The sequence below is a fragment of the Scyliorhinus canicula genome, chromosome 12, assembly GCF_902713615.1.
Source record: "Scyliorhinus canicula chromosome 12, sScyCan1.1, whole genome shotgun sequence".
NCBI classification, from domain to species: Eukaryota; Metazoa; Chordata; class Chondrichthyes; order Carcharhiniformes; family Scyliorhinidae; genus Scyliorhinus; species Scyliorhinus canicula.
In genome coordinates this window covers 95,227,740-95,249,136 of record NC_052157.1, presented here as the reverse complement: position 1 = coordinate 95,249,136, position 21,397 = coordinate 95,227,740, and positions in this window count along the sequence as shown.

Below are 21,397 nucleotides of genomic sequence, written 5' to 3'. Positions count from 1 at the left end.
ACCACATCTGGTGACGGCGGAATCGGCGGCGCGACCGGGCCCCCGGGGTACTGGGAGGGGGGGAGCGGGGCGATCGGACCCCGGGGGGTGCCCCCTCGGTGGCTAGGCCCGCGATCGGGGCCCCCGCTCACACTCCGGGCAATTGCCCTGAGTGCACTTTTTGTCCTCCGCGGCCGCCACGGCCTCCGCCATGGCAGATGCGGAAGAGAAACCGACATCGCGCATGCGCCGGCGGTGACTTCAGCGGCAGCTGGCCGCTGACGTCACCGCCGGCGCATGCGTCGACCGGCGAAAGCCTTTCGGCCAGCCCTGCTGCCGGGGGCGCCGGTTTTTTGCGCCAGTCTTCTGGTGTCAACCGCTCCGGCGCGGGGCTAGCCCCCAAAGGTGGGGAGAATTCCCCACCTTTGGGGAGGCCCGACCCCGTAGTGGTTGGCGCCATTCCCCTACGCCGGGACCCCCCGTCATGCCGGGTAGGGAAGAATCCCGCCTAGTTTTTTATTTTTCAATTTGGAAATAAATTGCCTGGTCACGAGTAAATTTAGTTTGTAGCACAATTAAAAACGTGGTTTAGGCCTATACTCTCTCGAGTTCAGAAGAATTAGGAGATCAAATTGAAGTATATAAGATGATAAAAAGTATTGACAAAGTAGAGGCAGCGTGGTTGCTTCCTCTTGTGGTGCAATTGAGAACAATGGGTCACTGTTTCGGAAAAGGAGTAACAGACTTAATAAAGGGAAGAGGAGAAATTACTTTCTCAAAGGTTCGTGAATCTGTGGAGTTCATTACCTCAGAGTGCGGTAGATGCTGGGAGAGGTTTTCAATTAGTAATGTGTTGAAGGGTTATGGAGAACGATCGGCAACGTGGAATTGAGGTCGAAATAAGATCAGCTATGATCATATTGAATGGCGGAGCGGGCTCATGTAGCTTAATTACCTACTCTCGTCCTCGTTCCTATGTTGCCCAGCGAGCATTTTGGACATACCTGTACAATTGAGCACATGTGGGAATAGCACATGTTTGTCAAGGCAAATCAGATAGATGCATGAGGGAGAAATTAATGGAATAATTTGCTGAACTGATTAGTGGAAATATAATAGAAACAAACTCTTTGGAGCATAACACACACCATTGCCTCTTGAGGACAAATCACGGTTACATTCTTGGATATTTAACTGAAAACATAACATTATGATTATGATCATTTTTGCTGGCCAATGAAAAAAGCTTGTGCATGAACGTCCTTTAAGGGAGTCTACACGATCTCCCCGTGTCTGCGTGGGTTTCCTCTGGTTGCTCCGGTTTCCTCCCACAGTTCAAAGACGTGCAGGTTAGGTGGATTGGCCATGATAAATTGTTCTCAGTGACCAAAAAGGTTCGGAGGGGGTATTGGGTTATCAGAACAGAAGAACATAAGAACTAGGAGCAGGAGTAGGCCATCTGGCCCTTCGAGCCTGCTCCACCATTCAATGAGATCATGGCTGATCTTTTGTGGACTCAGCTCCACTTTCCGGCCCGAACACCATAACCCTTAATCCCTTTATTCTTCAAAAAGCTATCTTTCTTTACCTTAAAAACATTTAGTGAAGAAGCCTGAACTGCTTCACTGAGTAAGGAATTCCATAGATTCACAACCCTTTGGGTGAAGATGTTCCTCTTAAGCTCAGTCCTAAATCTGCTTCCCCTTATTTTGAGGCTATGCCCCCGAGTTCCGCTTTCACCTGCCAGTGGAAACAACCTGCCCGCATAATCCTATCTAGTCCCTTCATAATTTTATATGTTTCCGTAAGATCTCTCTCTCTCTCTCTCTCTCTCCCCCCCCCCCCCCCCCCCCGCCGGGCATCCTTCTAAATTCCAACGAGTATAGTCCCAGTCTATTCAACCTTTCCTCGTAATCCAATCCCTTCAACTCTGGGATTAACCTAGTGAATCTCCTCTGCACACCCCCCAGCGCCAGTACGTCTTTTCTCAGATAAGGAGACCAAGACTGAACACAATACCCCAGTATGGAGAACGATCGAGAACGTGGAATTGAGGTCGAAATAAGATCAGCTATGATCAGATTGAATGGCAGAGCGGGCTCCTGTAGCTTGATTACCTACTCTCTGTTAGTGGCCTCACTAACACGTTATAAAATTGCAGCATAACCTCCCTAGTCTGAAACTCCATCCCTCTAGCAATGAAGGACAAAATTCAATTTACCTTCTTAATCACCTGTTGCACTTGCAAACCAACTTTTTGCGACTCATGCAGTAGCACACCCAGGTATCTCTGTACAGCAGCATGTTTTAATATTTTGTCATTTAAATAATATCCCTTTTGCTGTTATTCAAACCAAAATGGATAACCTCATATTTGTCCATCTGCCGGAGCCAAGCCCATTCACTTTACGTATCCAAATCTCTCTGCAGACTTCCGGTATCCTCTGCACTTTTGCTTTACCACTCATCTTAGTGTCGGCTGCAAACTTGGACACTTTGCACTTGGTTCTCAACTCCAAATCATCTATGTAAATTGTGAACAATTGTGGGCCCAACACTGATCCCTGAGGGACACCACTAGCTGCTGATTGCAAACCAGAGAAACACCCATTAATCTCCACTCTTTGCTTTCTATTAAGTAACCAATCCTCTATCCGTGCTACTACTTTTCCCTCAATGCCATGCATCTTCATCGTATGCAGCAACCTTTTGTGTGTCACCTTGTCAAATGCTTTCTGCAAATCCAGATATACCACATCCATTGGCTCCCCGTTATTTACCGCACTGGTTATGTCCTCAAAAAATGCCACCAAATTAGTTCGGCTGAATTATGAACTCATGCTGTGTCTGCCCAATAGGACAATTTCCATCCAGATGCCTCGCTATTTCTTCCTTGATGATAGATTCTAGCATCTTCCCTACTACCAAAGTTGAGCTAAATGGCCTATTATTACCCGCGTTCTGTCTACTTCCTTTTTTAAACAGTGGTGTCACGTTTGCTGGTTTCCAAACCACCGGGACCACGCCAGAGTCTAGTGAGTTTTGGTAAATTATCACTAGAGCATTTGCTATTTCCCTAGCTATCTCTTTTAGCACTCTGGGATGGATTCCATCAAGGCCAAGAGACTTGACTACTTTTAGCCCCATTAGTTTGCCCGTCACTACCTCCTTCGTGATAACCATCATCTCAAGGTCCTCACCTGTCATAGCCTCATTTATATCAGTCACTGGCATGTTATTTGTGTCTTCCACTGTGAAGAACGACCCAAAAAACCTGTTCAGTTCCTTTGCCATTTCCTCATCTCCCATTATTAAATCCCTTTTCTCATCATCTAAAGGACCAATATTTACCTGAGCCACTCTTTTTTGTTTTATATATTTGTAGAAACTTTTACTATCTGTTTTTATATTCTGAGCAAGTTAACTGTCACAACCTATCTTACTTTTCTTTACAGCTTTTTTCGTAGCTTTCTGTTGCTCCATAAAGATTTCCAAGTCCACTTGTCTCCCACTAATCTTTGCCACTTTGTATGCTTTTTCCTTCAATTTGATCCTCTCCCGTATTTCCTTTGATATCCACGGTCGATTTTCCCTCTTTCTACCGTCCTTCCTTTTCGTTGGTGTAAACCTTTGCTGAGTACTGTGAAAAATCGCTTGGAAGGTTCTCCACTGTTCCTCAACTGTTTCACCATAAAGTCTTAGCTCCCAGTCCACATTAGCTAGCTCTTCTCTCATCCCATTGTAATCTCCTTTGTTTAAACACAAAACATTCGTGTTTGATTTTACTTTCTCACCCTCCATGTTTATTTTAAATTCCACCATATTATGGTCGTTCCTCCCAGAAGATCCCTAACTATGAGATCATTGATCAATCCTCTCTCATTACACAGGACAAGATCGAGGACTGCTTGTTCCGTCGTAGGTTCCATTACATACAGTTCTTGGAAACTGTCGTGGATACAGTCTATAAACTCCTGCTCAAGGCCATCTTGACCAACCTGGTTAAACTAATCCACATGTAGATTAAAATCCACCAAGATAACTGCTGTCCCATTTCTGCATGCAGCCGTTATGTCTTTGTTTGTTGCCTGTCCCACCATAATGTTACTATTTGGTGGCCTATAAACTACTCCTATCAGTAACTTTTCAGCCTTACTATTGCTGATTTCCACCCAAATGGATTCAACCTTATCCTCCATAGCACCGATGTCATCCCTTATTATTGCCCAGATATGATCCTTAAATAACAGAGCTGTACCACCTCCCTTACCATCCACTCTGTTCTTCCGTATAGGTTGATACCCTTGGATATTTAACTCCCAGTCGTGACCATCCATTAACCATGTTTCAGTTATGGCCACTAAATCGTAGTCACAATCATTCACAATCATTTACGCCATCACCTCATTTACCTTATTCCGAATACTACGAGCATTCAGGTAAAGTACCCATATTTTGCCTTTTATACCTGTGTTTTGAATCTTCACGCCTTGATCAGTAACGTCTCCTAATTTATTTTTACTCTTAACTTTTCTCCTAATTTTCCTTGTCGTTGAACCCATATCTTCATGTAACAACCTACCGCGTCACTTTCCATTTATGTTTTTACTTCCCGTTTCATTCCTTTTAGTATTACTGGGCCTATTTACTGAGCTCCCCTCAGTCACTGTACCTTGTACTGTCGCCCTTTTTGATTTTTGTCGATGGCTTCTCTGCCTTGCACTTTCCCCCTTATTGCCTTTGTTTCTGTCCTTGTTTAACTACCTGCTGAATTCCTGCATCGGTTCCCATCCGCCTGCCACATTAGTTTAATCACTCCCCAACCGCTCTAGCAAATAGCCCCCCTAGAACATCAGTTCCAGTCCTGCCCAGGTGCAACATGTCCAATTTGTACAGGCCCCACCTTACTCAGAACCGGTCCCAATTCCCCAGGAATCTGAACCCTTTCCCCGACACCATCTCTTCAGCCACGTATTCATCCTATACATCCTGTCATTTCTACTCCGACTACCACGTGGCACCGGTTGTAATCCTGAGATCACTACCTTCGAGGTCCAATTTCTTAACTTCCTTCCCACCTCCCTGGATTCTGCTTTCAGGACTTCATCCCTTATTTTACCTATGTTAATTGTACCGATGTGTACCATGACCACTGGCTGTTCACCCTCCCTGGACCCGCTCCAAGACATCCTTGACCCTAGTACCAGGTAGGCAACATACCATCCTGGAGTCTCGTTTGCTGCCACAGAAATGCCTGCCTATTCCCCTTACAATTGAATCATCCCCTATAACTATTGCATTTCCACACTTACCACCCTTCCCTTCTGCAGCAGAACCAACTGTGGTGCCACAAGTTTGGCTGTTGCTGTCTTCCCCTGGGAGGCCATTCCCCTCAACAGTATCCAAAGCAATACATCTGTTCTGCAGGAGAATGGCCACAGGAGATTCAGGCACTACTTGTCTCGCTCTCTTGCTCTGTCTGGTGGTCACCCATTCCCTTCCTGCCTACGGAGTCTGAGCCTGCAGTTTGACCACCTTTCTATACGTGCTATCCATGATGCTAGGGCAGCACGGTAGCATTGTGGTTAGCACAATTGCTTAACAGCTCCAGGGTCCCATGTTCGATTCCCGGCTTGGGTCACTGTCTGTGTGGAGTTGGCACATTCTCCCCGTGCATGAGTGGGTTTCCTCCGGGTGCTCCGGTTTCCTCCCACAGTCCAAAGATGTACAGGTTAAATGGATTGGCCATGCTAAATTGTCCTGAGTGTCCAAAATTGCCGTTAGTGTTGGTTGGGGTTATTGGGTTATGGGGATAAGGTGGAGGTGTGGACCTTGGGTGGGGTGCTCTTTCCAAGAGCAGGTGCAGACTCGATGGGCCGAATCGCCTCCTTCTGCACTGTAAAGATCTATGATTCCATGCTCTCCGACTCGAGGTTGCTCCACAGCATTTTCAGTCGCCGCTCCAGCTCTGAAACCCAAGCTTCCAGGAGCTGTAACCAGAGACACTTCCTGCACACATGCTGACCCTGGGGACTGGAACTGACCCAGTCTGCCACATGGAGCTAGAGGAGTGGACCACACCTTGGAGCTGTCCTGGCATGATTTATTCCTTTAAATTAAACTTTTGAAATTAAACTTATGGGGATAGGGTGGAAAATATGGTTTAAGTGGGTCGGTGCAGACTCAATGGGCCGAATAGCCTCCTTCTGCACTGTGTTCTCTGTAACGTGCTATATCTGTGATACATTTCTGGAGGGTATAATTGGTAAAAGGGGCTGTTAATCGACCATTTAAAAAAAAAACACGACAGGACAGAAAATTCCTACTCTCGTTCATTCCAACATAAATTAACTTAATCTCTTTCGAGAAAGTAATATTTTGGGATGCGGTACGTGCCACCTGAGTAATGCCTTGTTAGTGCTTGTTAGAAATGGATGTTGTTAAACTTACGGCTGCAAAGTTCATCCAGAACTGCCGTTTTTCTTTCATACAGCTGTTGGCTTTAATATATCGATGGGGTTTGATGAGACTGATCAGTGAACACCTCCATTATCACTGTACTAGGTATTTACCAGAGTAGTATCCAATAAATTGAGGACAGGGAAGATTTTATTTGGAGGTCCGTCGTAAATGAAAAAAAAAACACGAGTCATTGACCATCACTTGTCTATTTCACAAACACCGAGGTATTGATAGGATCAAAACATTAAAAAAGTGGTCAGGCTATCGTTCAGAGAAGTGGCACAGTGGTTAGCATTGCTGCCTCACTGCGCTAGAGGCCAGGAATCAATTCTGGCTTTGGGTGTCTGTGTGGAGTTCACATGTTCTCCTCATGTCCCCTTGGATTTCCTGCTGGGTACACAGGGTTCTTCCCATAGTCCGACAATGTGCTGTTTAGGTGGACTGGGCATGCTAGGTTGCCCCTTAGTGTCTAAAGACGTATATGGCATGATCAATTATGGGGGTAGGGTGGGAGAGTGAACCAACGGAGAATGCTATTTTGGAGGGTCGGTACAGACTCGATGAGCCGAATGGCCTGCTTCTGCACTGTAGGGATTCTACGGTTCTAATAAATACAACGTCCAGTTAAGTTTCTCTTCAATGGTCCTCACCAGGACGTTGCTGCTGAAGAATTCCCTCTTGCCTGGCGCATGTGTGACGTAAATATTATTTGCCACTTGTCAGCTCATGGCTCAATGTTGTGCAGGTATCGTGCATACTGAGACCGACTGCTTTGGTATTTGTAGATCTGGAAATGATACCTAATGGTTCCGCAATGAACAGGTAGAAAACCCACTGCCGTCCTTCGAATGAAAACAATGTCACTGATGAAGCAGCTCAGTTCCGTCAGACATTCCTATCGCAATGCCAAGAGCTGGATGGTCCTGGAGAATTTAAAATAACCATCAGGTTATTGCTGTGGCTACGGCCCTTCCTTGTACAAACAAAGGCAAGTACCATTACTTTGATGATGATTGAGTGGAGACTGGTGCAAAATGATACTTTGGATTAGTTTTGTCCAAAATATTTTATAGACGGATAATACCTGGGCAATTTCTATTCTGTAGGTCGCTGCCACTTTTAACAGCTGCAGTGGGACTGCTTAGCTCAGCACTCAGGTGTTTCAGAAGCTTAAATGATGTTCTGGATGTTGATGGGCTGGATGGTCTTTGCTTTATTCAATGCTTTCAGCCGTTTCTTCATGTCACGTGGAATGACCAAGATTGGCTTCTGAATGGCAATTGTGATGCAGGGAACTGAATGAGGTTGTTAAAATGAATCATCCTCTTGGCAGGTCTGGCTGTATATGGTCGAACATTCATCAGCGTTGTCTTTTTTCTACTCATGAGCTGTGCTCCCCCAACATTGAGGGTGAGAATATCTTTTGAATGTCCTCCCCCAGTTGGGCATTTCCTCATCCATCCACGACCGTTACTAAAGGAGGAAGGGCTGCAGATATTTGATCTGAGATTGCTGGGCTCTCCCCTCTGTATGTTGATTCCACTGCTCGGAGTGCAAGTAGTCATAGATTATCATAGAATTTACAGTGCAGAAGGAGGCCATTCGGCCCATCGAGACTGCACTGGCTCTTGGAAAGAGCACCCTACCCAAGGTCAACACCTCCACCCTATCCCCACAACCCAGCAACCCCACCCAACACGAACATAGAACATAGAACATTACAGCGCAGTACAGACCCTTCGGCCCTCAATGTTGCACCGACCTGTGAAACCACTCTAAAGTCCCTCTACACTTATCGTCCGTATGCCTATCCAATGACCATTTGGATGCGTTTAGTGTTGGCGAATCCACTACTGTTGCAGGCAGGGCATTCGACGCCCTTACTACTCTCTGAGTAAAGAACCTACCTCTGCCATCTGTCCTATTTCTTTCTCCCCTCAATTTAAAGCTATGTCCCCTCGTGCTGGACATCACCATCCGAGGAAAAAGGCTCTCGATGTCCACCCTATCTAATCCTCTGATCATCTTGTATGCCTCAATTAAGACCCCTCTTAACCTTCATCTCTCTAACGAAAACAGCCTCAAGTCCTTCAGCCTTTCCTCATATGATCTTCCCTCCATACCAGGCAACATTCTTGTAAATCTCCTCTGTCCCCTTTCCAATACTTCCACATCCTTCCTATAATGTGGCGACCAGAACTGCACACAATACTCCAAATACGGCCGCACCAGAGGCTTGTCCAACTGCAATATGACCTCCTGGCTCCGAAACTCAATTCCTCTACCAATAAAAGCTAACACACCGTACGCCTTCTTAACAACCCTCTCAACCTGGGTGGCAAGTTTCAGGGATCTATGGACATGGACACCGAGATCTCTCTGCTCGTCCACACTACCAAGAATCTTACCATTAGCCCAGTACTCTGCCTTTCTGTTATTCCTTCCAAAATGAATCACCTCACACGTTTCTGCATTAAACTCCATTTGCCACCTGTCAGCCCAGCTCTGCAGCTTATCTATGTCTCTCTGTAACTTGTAACATCCTTCTGCACTGTCCACAACTCCACCGAATTTAGAGTCATCTGCACATTCACACACCCATCCTTCTACGCCCTCCTTCAGGTTATTTATAAAAATGATAAACAGCAACGGCCCCAAAACAGATCCTTGTGGCACACCTCTAGTAACTGGACACCAGTCAGAGCATTTCCCCGTCAACCACCACTCTTTGTCTTCTATCAGCTAGCCAATTTCTGATCCAAACTGCTTAATCACCCTGAATCCCATGCCTCTGTATTTTCTGCAATAGCCTACCGTGGGGAACCTCATCAAACGCTTTACTGAAATTCATATACACCACATCGACTGCTTTACCTTCATCCACCTGTTTGGTCACCTTCTCGAAGAACTCAATGAGGTTTTTGAGGCACGACCTACCCTTCACAAAGCCATGTTGACTATCTCTAATCAAATTATTCCTTTCCAGATGATTATACATCCAATCTCTTATAAACCTTTCCAAGACTTTTCCCACGAAGGGCAATTTTGGACACTAAGGGCAATGTATCATGGCTAATCCACATAACCTGCACACCTTTGGACTGTGGGAGGAAACCGGAGTACCCGGGGGAAACCTACGCACACACGGGGAGGATGTGCAGACTCGGCACAGACAGCGACCCAAGCGGGATCGAACCTGGGACCCTGGAGCTGTGAAGCAATTGTGCTATCCAAAATGCTACCATGCTGCCCTTGTGTTTTAGCTTCAGCACTTCATTATTCCTGTTCTGTCTCACTCTTCAGTGAATCAGGGCAGATTGCTGGGCTTGATGGTATAAGTAGAATGTGGTATGCTGGGGTCATGAGTTTACAAATTGGGCTTGAAGAAAATTCTGCTACTGCAGTTGGCCCACTGCGCCTCATAGATGCAATTGTTCTGGGTTGCGGTATGCGCTCTGAATCCATCCTGTTTGGCGCTATCATGATGCAGGCTGAACTCAGTGTTTAGACGAACCTTGTCTTCACACGGAATGTGTAGTGCTCTCTCCTACCAATGCTGTAAACGCAAATTCAACTCTGGACGGTTGACAACTTAGGCAAGTTTTAGTCGTTATTTTCTTCTCCCTCTTGTTAGTTTTCTGGCTACTTGCTACAAGCTCAATCTGGCAGATGTTTCTTCCAAATCGCAGTCGGCTTGGTCATTAGCTGTGTTATCAAGTCATTGTTCGTGATAGATCTTGAAGGCCTCAAGTCAAATTTCAATCTGTACCCTTGTCAACATCCATGTTCTATTCAAGTGGTACTCATGCACAAGAGGATTTTGTCTCCATGTTTGACCTTGCTGCACAAAACATCCCGTCGTTGTGCAATCAATGTTGAGCGAGACTTGGTCTAAACCCTCCCGCCAGTAATTACATCTTGTGGATTGTGTACCCCCGTCCCCACCGTGGGACTGACCATTTTCTGGGATTGTGATGATGGTGCCTGGGACATTTGCTGTAAAATATGATTCTTTATTAATACTTATGTATAGCTAGCTCTTCCTTGCAAAAAATAATAATTTCATATCTACATATACCTTTCCATATTTCCAGTTTCCAGCAATGCACAACTTAGAGGCGTTTAACAGACAGACAGGGAGCAGTTGTTCCCCTCAGTTGAATTGTCAGTTACGAGGGACACAAATTCAAAGTGAGGGTTGAGAGGTATAAGGGAGATTTGAGGAAACACTTTTTGTACTCAGAGATTGGTTACGATCTGGAATTCACTGCCTGGGAGGAGAGTGGTCGAGGCGGGATGCCTCACATCCTTTAAACGGTACCTGAAGGAATACTTGGCACGCCATAACATTAAAGGCGATGGGCCAAGTGCTGGAAAGTGAGATTAGGCGGGCAGGTCAGGGTCTTTTAAGCGCCCGTGCAGACTCGATGGGCCGAAGGGCCTCTTCTGCACTGTAGTGTTCTGTGATTCTGTGACAGATGTTTCATTATTCCCCAAAAAAGCATGGTATGTTGCCTCTATGGTTACAGGGTCCAGGCAGCTGTTGAGGGGCATCAGAGTCATCGGAGGGACGAAAAGACGGCAAATTTAGGGAAACAACGCACAGCAGGCAGAACATGTTTAAAGAACGTTACAACGTTTTTCAATGTAGAATCTGCGCAGACAAACACATATATTGGATTGGATTTGTTTATTGTCACGTGTACCGAGGTACAGTCAAAAGTATTTTTCTGCAAGCAGCTCAACAGATCATTCAGGACATGGGAAGAAAAGGGAATTGAACAGAATTCAAGAAAATACATGAGAATACATAATAGGGCAACACAATATATACAATGTACTACATAAGCATTGGCATCGGATGAAGCAGACATGGGTGTAGTGTTAATGAGGACAGTCCATAAGAGGGTCATTTAGGAGTCTGGTGACAGTGGGGAAGAAGCTGTTTTTGAGTCTGTTCGTCCGTGTTCTCAGACTTCTGAATCTCCTGCCCGATGGAAGAAGTTGGAAAAGTGAGTAAGCCGGGTGGGAGGGATCCTTGATTATGCTGCCTGCTTTCGCCAGGCAGCGGGAGGTGTAGATGGAATCAATGGATGGGAGGCAGCTTCGTGTGATGGACTGGGCGGTATTCACGACTCTCTGAAGTCCCTTGCGGTCCTGGGCCCAGCAGTTGCCATACCAGGCTGTGATGCAGCCCGAGAGGATGCTCTCTATAGTGCATATGTAAAAGTTGGTAAGGGTTAATGTGGACATGCCGAATTTCCTTAGTTTCCTGAGGAAGTAAAGGTGCTGTTGTGCACAAAGGGTAAGAACATGCATTTACTCTTCCACTCCCCGATGGGCCTTCCGTCCCAACCTACGCTCAGCCCGAAGTTAAATATACCCTGTGGGTTCCCCCATTAAAGGGGAATATGTTGACTCGCTCGCTAAAGGGGTAGCCCCGCCCGTTGGGGTAGGTTCATACTCTGTAGCGGTCACGGGGAATCGGATGGTCCACACTCTGCGACCTCCATGGGGTTGTAACACTCCTGCCCAGTCTTGAGTGACGTCTGTGTCTCTGGACTGGCGTGAGGGCCCCCTCGTCCTCTTTGCTCAGGGCTGACTCTCGAGCGCCATCTGCATGGGGTCTGGCGCGTATACCAGACAAGGGATCGAGGTTTTGATATGGAGAACCTGGGTGGAACCAGTGCGGCTGGCATGGCATTGGGAACGAGCTCATTGGGAGGGCAGCACGGTAGCACAGTAGGTAGCTCTGTCACTTCACAGCTTCAGGCTCCCATATTAGATTCCTCGCTAGGTCACTGTCTGTTCTCCCCGTGTCTGCGTGGGTTTCCTCCCAGTGCTTCGGTTTCCTCCCACAGTCCAAAGATGTGCAGGTTAGGTTGTTTGGCCATGATAAATTGCCAGAGTCCAAAGGAGTTGGGTGGGGTTGCCGGGTTATGAGTATGGGGCAGAGGTTTGGGATTAAGTGGGGTGCTCTTTTCAGGGCCCGGTGCAGAAGCGATGCACTACACTTCTGCACTGTAAATTCACCACACGCACTCCACTGGGTGAGCTTAGGGGGCAGTCCAAACATTCAATCAAAGAATGAGAAAGCAGATCATGGGATCTTAGGAGGCATGGTTGACCCGGTTCTTGTCTATGTCTATGTAATTGGTCTCTGTGGCTAAACTTCCTTGTCGGAGTCGACCGGGCCCACGGCCGTCATCTTGGCATCTTGGGACTGGGGAAGTGGCGGGAGGGGTGTGGGGAGGCAGAATATGCGGAACCAGGGTACCCAGGAGTTGGTCCAGCAAATCAAGGATGCGGCTGCGGGGGTGCTCCACATGCCTATTCGATTTGCGGCCTTGTGTTCGCACCTTGTATGAGACCGGTCTGATCTGTGACAATGCCAAGCCTGGGATCCAAGCGATTTCATCGCCGATATTCCGGACATGTACTGAGTCATCCGGGGAGAAGCTTCACAGGTATGATTTGTGCATGGTCCACGTCCACCTCGGCCCTCTCCTGCCCTCGGTAGACCTTCCCGCCAATGTCCGGGAATACCATACACATCCGAGTGCTGAGGCGGTATCCTATCAGCAAATCGGATGGCGCAACCCCTATCCTGGCATGTGACATGGTCCAATAACAGAAAAAGAACCGTGTCAACCATGCCTCCTAAGATCCCATAATCTGCTTTCTCATTCGTTGATTGAATGTTTGGACTGCCCCCTCAGCTCACCCATTTGAGGTAGGGTGGTGTGCAGTGGAGTGTGCGTGGTGAATCCCATTTGAGTGCATCAATTAGCTGAACTGAGCACTGGTGAAAGCCATCCCATTATCCAAAAGTAGCACCTCAGGTGTGCCGTGAGTGCTAAATATCTGGTGCAGCCGTTCGACAGTGGACTTCACGCTCGTTGCTTACATTTGGTGTACCACCATCCACTTGGAGTGGGCGTTAAAGATGATGAGGAACATGGAGCTGTGGAATGGTCCTGTGAAGTCATTGTGGCGGGACCATGGTCAACCCGCCCATTCCCACGAGTGGAAGGGCGCAGCCGGTGGCAATGTCTGGTGCTCCTGGCACAGCAGACAGTGCTGGGTCAATTTAACAGTATGCGTTCCAGGCCATTAGACATAACTACGGGCTAACATCTTCATTTTGGAAACTCCCAGGTGCCCATTGTGGAGGTCCTGTAAGAGCGAACCATGTCCATGTTCCAGAACCACAACTCATGTTCCCCACAGAATAACGCCATCCTCAACATTCAGCACCGGGAGTTTGATCATATAGATCCTTAGATCATCTGGCAAAGCACAATGCTGGGCCCTATATATGATAATGTGCCTAACACGGGATTTCATGCCCACCTTTGTCCAAACGCGAATGTGAGATGCTCTTGTGGGAAAGAGTCCATAAATTGAAAGGTGGCGATGACTTTACCTAGCATCGGCAGCCGAATGGGAAGGGGCTTAACACATCCGCATGGGGAATCTTTCTCCCCAAACGGTGTTCCAGTAAGTACTCCAACACAGCCAGCAGCATGGTCAAGCGTTGGATTTCTGCAGATGCTATGGGGAATATCACCTGGTCCGCCTTAAACAGATCCAGCAAAGGCTTTTGGTTCGTAAACATCATAAATGCATAAAACATTGAACATGCAGTGCAGAAGGAGGCTATTCGGCCCATCGAATCTGCACCAACACATTTTAAGCCCTCACTTCCACCCTATCTCCGCAACCCAATAACCTAATCAGCTTTTCTGGCACGAGGGCCTGTAGAATGGCTTGTACGTTGTCCTCAATGTGTTTCAGGCTCTTGCTGTACACACAGTCTGCAAAATAAGTCACCTCCGCCACGTGGAACATACATTGATCCCAGTGTATACGAACATACGGCCTCCTCAAAATGCCGGAGAACTTTGACCAGGTTCTGCAGATGCTCCTGGTCAGAGGACCCAGTAATGAGTACATCATCTAGGTAGATTGCCATATGGGTAAAATCCCGTGGGATATATTCCATGACCCGCTGAATAATTCACAAACTGAGGAGATCCTAAAGGGCAACCTGGTATATGTGTACAGCCCGTAGTGCATATTAATCATCACAAATCAATGGAAGCCATGGTCCAAAACCAGCTGGAGATACCCATGGCTGACGTCTATCTTTCTAAAGGTGCGATTGCCACTGAGCTTTGCGTGGAATAGGGTAATCATCCAAGTGAGATAAATGGTTTACCGTCATCTTATAGTCACTGCAAAGATGTATGAAGCCAATAGGCTTCGTCACGGGTACGACTGAGGCTGCCTTATCAGAGAACCGGGTGCATTCTGACCAAGCACTTAAAACAATCCAGTTTTGTATTCACTTTTGACCTCACGCATATCAGATGAGATCGGGCACGAAAATGGATGCGCCAATAGGTCAACACCAATCTTAGCCACTGAAGCTTTTTTAATGACTATCCCCTACTGGAAGACATCATGGAAAATAGCCAAGACTCACTCTGGTCAGTGTGGGTACATGTGGCAGACTCGCTGCCAGTAAAGGCGGAGGTGTGACAACCAGTTGTGGCCCAGCAATTTAGGCACGCCACCATAAGAACATAAGAACATAAGAACTAGGAGCAGGAGTAGGCCATCTGGCCCCTCGAGCCTGCTCCGCCATTCAATTAGATCATGGCTGATCTTTTGTGGACCCAGCTCCACTTTCCGGCCCGAACACCATAACCCTTAATCCCTTTATTCTTCAAAAAACTATCTATCTTTACCTTAAAAACATGTAATGAAGGAGCCTCAACTGCTTCACTGGGCAAGGAATTCCATAGATTCACAACCCTTTGGGTGAAGAAGTTCCTCCTAAACTCAGTACTAAATCTACTTCCCCTTATTTTGAGGCTATGCCCCCTAGTTCTGCTGTCACCCGCCAGTGGAAACAACCTGCCCGCATCTATCCTATCTATTCCCTACATAATTTTAAATGTTTCTATAAGATCCCCCCAAATCCCCCCACTACTAATAGAAGATTGGCTGATTGTTGCCCGTAAGTTACTGGGACAACCGAGGTGACTGCAATGCACAATGGCTCTCCCGTGTATGTTGGTAGCTGGTTAATGGTGTCCTGAATAGCCAATGTCTGCGGCTGAATACAGAGACTGCCACTTCAGTAACTAACTCCATCCGTATTGGATGCCTGTTCACTAGAACTGTGACCTGGGCCGGCGCTACTCGCACTGCTACGCAATGCAACTGCTAGAATGAGTTAACATCCTCATCCAAATAATATGGCAGGTCCTGGGGAAGACTGTTGAGTTTGGCGGGACAGCAGGGCTAGTGGTATTCCTCAGGGATAGTTTTGGGACCGCAATTATTTACAATTTACAGAGATGTTTTGGAGTTCGGGACCAAATGTAAAGTGTCAAAGTTTGCAGGTGACACTAAGAAGAGTGGTAGAGTAAAGTATGCAGAGGACACTGAAAGGATCTCAGACTAAAGGGACGATCCTTCAAAACAGAGATGAGGAGGAATTTCTTCAGCCCGAGGGTGGTGCATCTGTGGAACTCTTTGCCGCAGAAGGCTGTGGAGGCTAAATCACTGAGAGTCTTTAAGACAGAGATAGATAGGTTCTGGATTAATAAGGGCATCAGGGGTAATGGGGACAAGGCAGGAGAATGGCGACGAGAAAAATATCAGACATGATTGAATGGCAGAGGAGGCTCGATGGGCCATGTGGCCTAAATCTGCTCCGATGTCTTATGGTCTGCAGAGGGATATGGATAGTTTAAGTGAGTGGGCAAGGTCTGGCAAGTGGAGTATAATGCTGGTAAATGTGAGGTCACCGACTTTAGGAGGAATGACAGCAAAATGGACTAGTGTTTAAATGGTAAAAAATTGCAGCAAGCTGCTGTGCAGAGGGACTTGGGTTTCCTTGTGCATCAATGTCAAAACATTGGTTTGCAGGTGCAGCAGGTAATTAAGAAGGCTAATGGAATTCTGTCTTCATTGCTGGAGGGATGGAGTTTCAAAACGGGAAGGGTATGTTGGAGCTGTAGAGGGTGCTGGTGAGGCCTCACCTGGAGTACTGTGTACAGTTTTGGTTTTACTTGAGAAAGGATGTACTGTCAACGGAAGGGGTTGTTCTTGAAAATACAGAAAAATGTGTCATTTGAAACATGGAAGTCTGGCAATATCTGGTCTGAGAGGATACAGGGAAAGATCCCACAAAAGGTTAATAGCAGCTGCAAAGAGCAGGATTGTAAAATGCAGATTATCAAACACACAGGTTTCATGTGGTAAGCTAAAACAATGACTCACACCTTCATAGAATGTAACTATCTCAGGAAGTATCTGGAAAGGCATGGATGAGAGTTTCAATTTACGAATGTTTAAAATAGGCAGGTCTTTCAGTTAAATTTTAGCATACAGCTAAAAGCAAAGTCTCACACCTTAATTGAAATAAACTCTTAGTAAACAGCTGAAAAGGAAGGAAGATGCTCAGTCGAATTTGGTGTAAATTCTAAAGTGTAAAATTCTATGGACATAAAGTCAATTAAAATAAAATTGGAGACGACCTGTCTACGGGAGACACAACTTGAATTCAAAATCAAAGGCAAAGTTATGAGCTGGGGACAATTGGAAAATTAAGCGATTCAAAAGCAGGGCAGCAGGCTAGCATGGTGGTTAGCATAAATGCTTCACAGCTCCAGGGTTCCAGGTTCGATTCCCGGCTGGGTCACTGTCTGTGTGGAGTCTGCACGTCCTCCCCCTGTGTGCGTGGGTGTCCTCCGGGTGCTCCGGTTTCCTCCCACAATCCAAAGATGTGCGGGTTAGATGGATTGGCCATGCTAAATTGCCCGTAGTGTCCTAAAAGTGGGGTTTGAGTGGGGTGATCATTGCTCGGCACAACATTGAGGGCCGAAAGGCCTGTTCTGTGCTGTACTGTTCGATGTAACACCTATTGAAACCGGGGCGTTTTTTAATCAGATCTGAGAGGTGACGTTATGCGCAAAATGAATAGTTGGTTGAATTTGGATGTTTGCATCAAGGATACTTTTTGACAATCAAAATGAAACAAGCTCATTTACAATAAAGTCGTTAAAACTTGGTGACTCTTCGAAAGAGAATATAAACCTGAAGAAAGGGGACAGCGAGCAGAGCCAGCTCTCACAGCTCGGTGCATGGGAAGGACAGGACACAGCAACCGAGTTCACCAGCGAATACAACTCAAGAAGACCAGATTTTAAGAAGATTGATTGTCAAGGTGGGCCTGAAGGTCTCTACAACCAACCAGCAGCAGCCAGAAGCAAGATCATTTTTCCTTTCTGTAAAGAAAGTGTTTGCAGCTTTTAAAAGAAAAAATATAATAATAAAATAACTTAACTTAACCTGAAAAAGTGGTTATTAGCCTACTTTACTTCCTTAACAACGCAGGACCCAGGACATCGATGCTACTAAGGGGTAAGTAGGTAAAATTATTCGGTGAAGGTATGGGTTATACTGGGGCATAACTTGAAAATATAGTTTGACCTAAATAGCACCCATCGAAGCCTGCATCGGAGTCAGGGAGTGAGAATCCCTGTTCACCATTTAGATTATCGACCTTTTTTTGGTATAGGGGGAATTCTAAGGATAGTGGTGAGTTTAAAAAGCATGGCGCCCAGCGTGGAGGCCTAGAATATTAGAAGTTTCTAGCTATAGCGAGCCTAAAATATTAGAAGTTTCTAGGTAAAGCGAGGCCAGAATATTAGAAGTTTCTAGTTAAGCAGAGTAGGGGCTAGAATATTAGAAGTTTCTAGTTCCCAAGAAACGGTTGGAATATTAGAAGTTTCCAACCGGCACAAAGGCTAGAATATTAGAAGTTTCTAGTCTGTGTGAGTCAAACTTTACCTGCCGAGTTTAGTTTGGAAAGTCATGTGTGATTGGCTTTTGTAAGGATATTCTGTGGATCGAGGGGACTGAAGCTCAGGTTGGGTGTGAAAAATCAGTAGACTAGAAGATACCGACCCTGAGAAAAAGTCTGCAAGATATTTTGGTGATAGCACTAAAATCTTGCATCTATTACTGGTAAAAAAGGCCAAAGAATAAATCATCCTCAGAGTAAGGCAGATTGTGCGGACATTTTCTGGAAAATAGGGACACTTAGAATCTTCAGAAACCAATGACCAATCGTCCCTTAACTAAAACAGGAAGATAGTGCCTTAGTCAGCCTTGGATAGGGCCCAGAAAGGGTACTTATCCTTAATTCAGAGTGCACCTGAAAGGGACAACCAGGAACGGAAGTTAAAAATCCGAAAAATGGCAATTAGGGTAATTCTCTTGCCCTGGAATACAGTCAAAAGAGATGTAGCAATGAAACAAGTATGGAAGAAATTAAAAGAGCAGAAACAAAATCCTGGAATAGAGAGATGTATCCAGACGGAGATATCTCCTTGTTTGTTAGAGTGCCTAAAGCCCTGCAATATACAGATCCAGTAGGGATTCTTATAGCACTTTGTAAATTTGCATTTGAAAAGCAAGCTGAATCACTAATCTTGTTCGGACACAGACAGAAGCATGCAGCTGCTCAAGTGGGCAAAGTGTGCTCCAAACTGATTAAAATCATTGACGAAGAAAACATGAAAGAAATAATACAGATCCCTAGTGAACACAAAAGTAACTCTGAAGTGGCAAACAAATATATAAAACAACTGCAGAAAAATGAAGCATTAGACATGGAAAATGACGAGGAATCAGTCCTAGAATCAGATAGCACAGTAAAACAGTAGGGTTTCAAACAAATGTGCCAAGTAAAAGTGCACATGAATGGGAACAAACGAGACTTATAAAAAAATTATACATAGGAGGAAAGCAGATCCACTTAGTGGAAGGAGACTTTACAAATGCCCAAAAGGACGTACAAGTTAATCCTTCCAATAGAAAAGGGAAATTAGGGGCAGGAATTTCAGGGGTATTGGCTCATAGATACAATCCGGAGTTACAGCTAAAAATGGATGAGGAGGTAGTTCTAAGAGGAGAATTTAAAGAAGGGATAGTTAGAGCCACAACTCTGAGCCATGGGACAATGATTATACATGTGGTATCACTAAACAATTCCGGACAGCAGTATGGTATCATGGAGGAGACAGAAGTAATCAGGCGAACATGGAAGGGATCCTGAGACATAGTGTAGGGAGAGATATTGATATGACATTATTAGGAGACGGAATATACAAAAATAACTCAAGGGAATCTCTGAGAGCTATAATAAAGACATGTGCATTAACCCCTCCAGCTAGGGCAGGTCAGATAATTAGGATTTGGCGAGAGCAATGGCCACAATTCCTTTTAGACACAGCAGGAACAAGACAGCAATCTGAATTTCAATTCAACCAAATGCCAGCACCCCTGTTAGAGATAGAAAAAACATATCCCAGTGCTTCAGATAGCCAAGAGAATTCGGAAAATTTCCCAAATGGATACAATTTTCAATACCCAGACCCAAGTCCGTTTCAGGAAGAAAATTGGCCTCGGCAATCTGCCACACATAAAAAAGGAGCTTTTATCGATTATTTTTTTGAAACACAAGAAAGTGAAGAGGAACAAAGCCTAGTTGGGATTATTGCGCCTCCTGCGCTGGGACAGGAAGAATTATCATCCTCATCAGAGAATGAGGAAATATTAAAACCAAGGAGAAGAATAGGGAATAGAAAAAATTCTAAACCATCAGAAATAGGGGATTATAGTGATTACTGGAAACAACAACAACCTTTGTTGTTGGCTGGTTTGTTGGGGCTGGTTTAGCTCACTCAGCTAAATCGCTGGCTTTTAAAGCAGACCAAGCAGGCCAGCAGCACGGTTCGATTCCCGTACCAGCCTCCCCGGACAGGCGCCGGAATGTGGCGACTAGGGGCTTTTCACAGTAACTTCATTGAAGCCTACTCGTGACAATAAGCGATTTTCATTTAATTTCACCTTCCACTTATCGGCCAATAAATAAGGATTTGCCGTATTATATGTATAATCCAGAAGCAGAAATGGTACACCATAGAGATCAGGAAGAATGGGAAAGAGAGGTTATATCTAGGGGACTTAAAATAGGAGAAATATTAGGAGGAAGTCAACAAATTGATTCTACAAAATTACTGGGATTACCAAACGTTACCCCCAAAGCTAAAATTTGGCAAATGAGCAAAGGGTATGACAGTTTCGGAAGAGCCATGAGTAGAGTAAGGAACAGCACAGAAACACAAGGCCAGATAATAGCAGCATTAAGACCACAAGGAAGGATACAGAATCTTCCAAGAATAACTGCTCCTACTCCCATGGATAGGGCAAGTTATGCTCCACGGGATAGCCAAGTACCAATTGCAATGTTCGATGAATATATAGAACCGGTGGAAGATTTTGTACAACATGGTACCCCCTATCTTGGAGAAGAACCGGTACAACGACAGATAAATTTCTCAGAATATAAGAAACTAGATAGAGGTGCCCCTTTAAGAACACCGTGCCCCAGAAGTGAGAACGTAGTTCAGTCATTTACACCAGGTCCAGAGGAAGGACAGGGAGGTATGGTACCGTATAAAATAGTAGCAGCAGTAATGAAGACAGCAGGCCCAAAGAAACATGGGGAGAGCAGAATTGAGTATTCACAGAGGTTAAAACAGTTAGCGAAGAAAATGGGGGCATCAGGAGAATCCACCAAATTGATTGATTTACATACAGTGGGAGAAATAATTACAGGCGAAGTCTCAGATTTAATAAATGAGTTAGATTTGGGAAATTAGAGAGCTAACTTAATGAAAGAAATGACAGAGGCAGCATATGCAGGGGAACACCTCACAACATATGTCGACGGAATATATGAGGTTAATAAGGAAGAGGGGGCCGATGTAGTCAGATTCCTGAGGGAATTAGGACCCAAGATTCCAGGAGGAAATAGCTTCTCAACAATACTGATAACGACCTCCATAAGAGAAATAGGAAGAGAACTGGT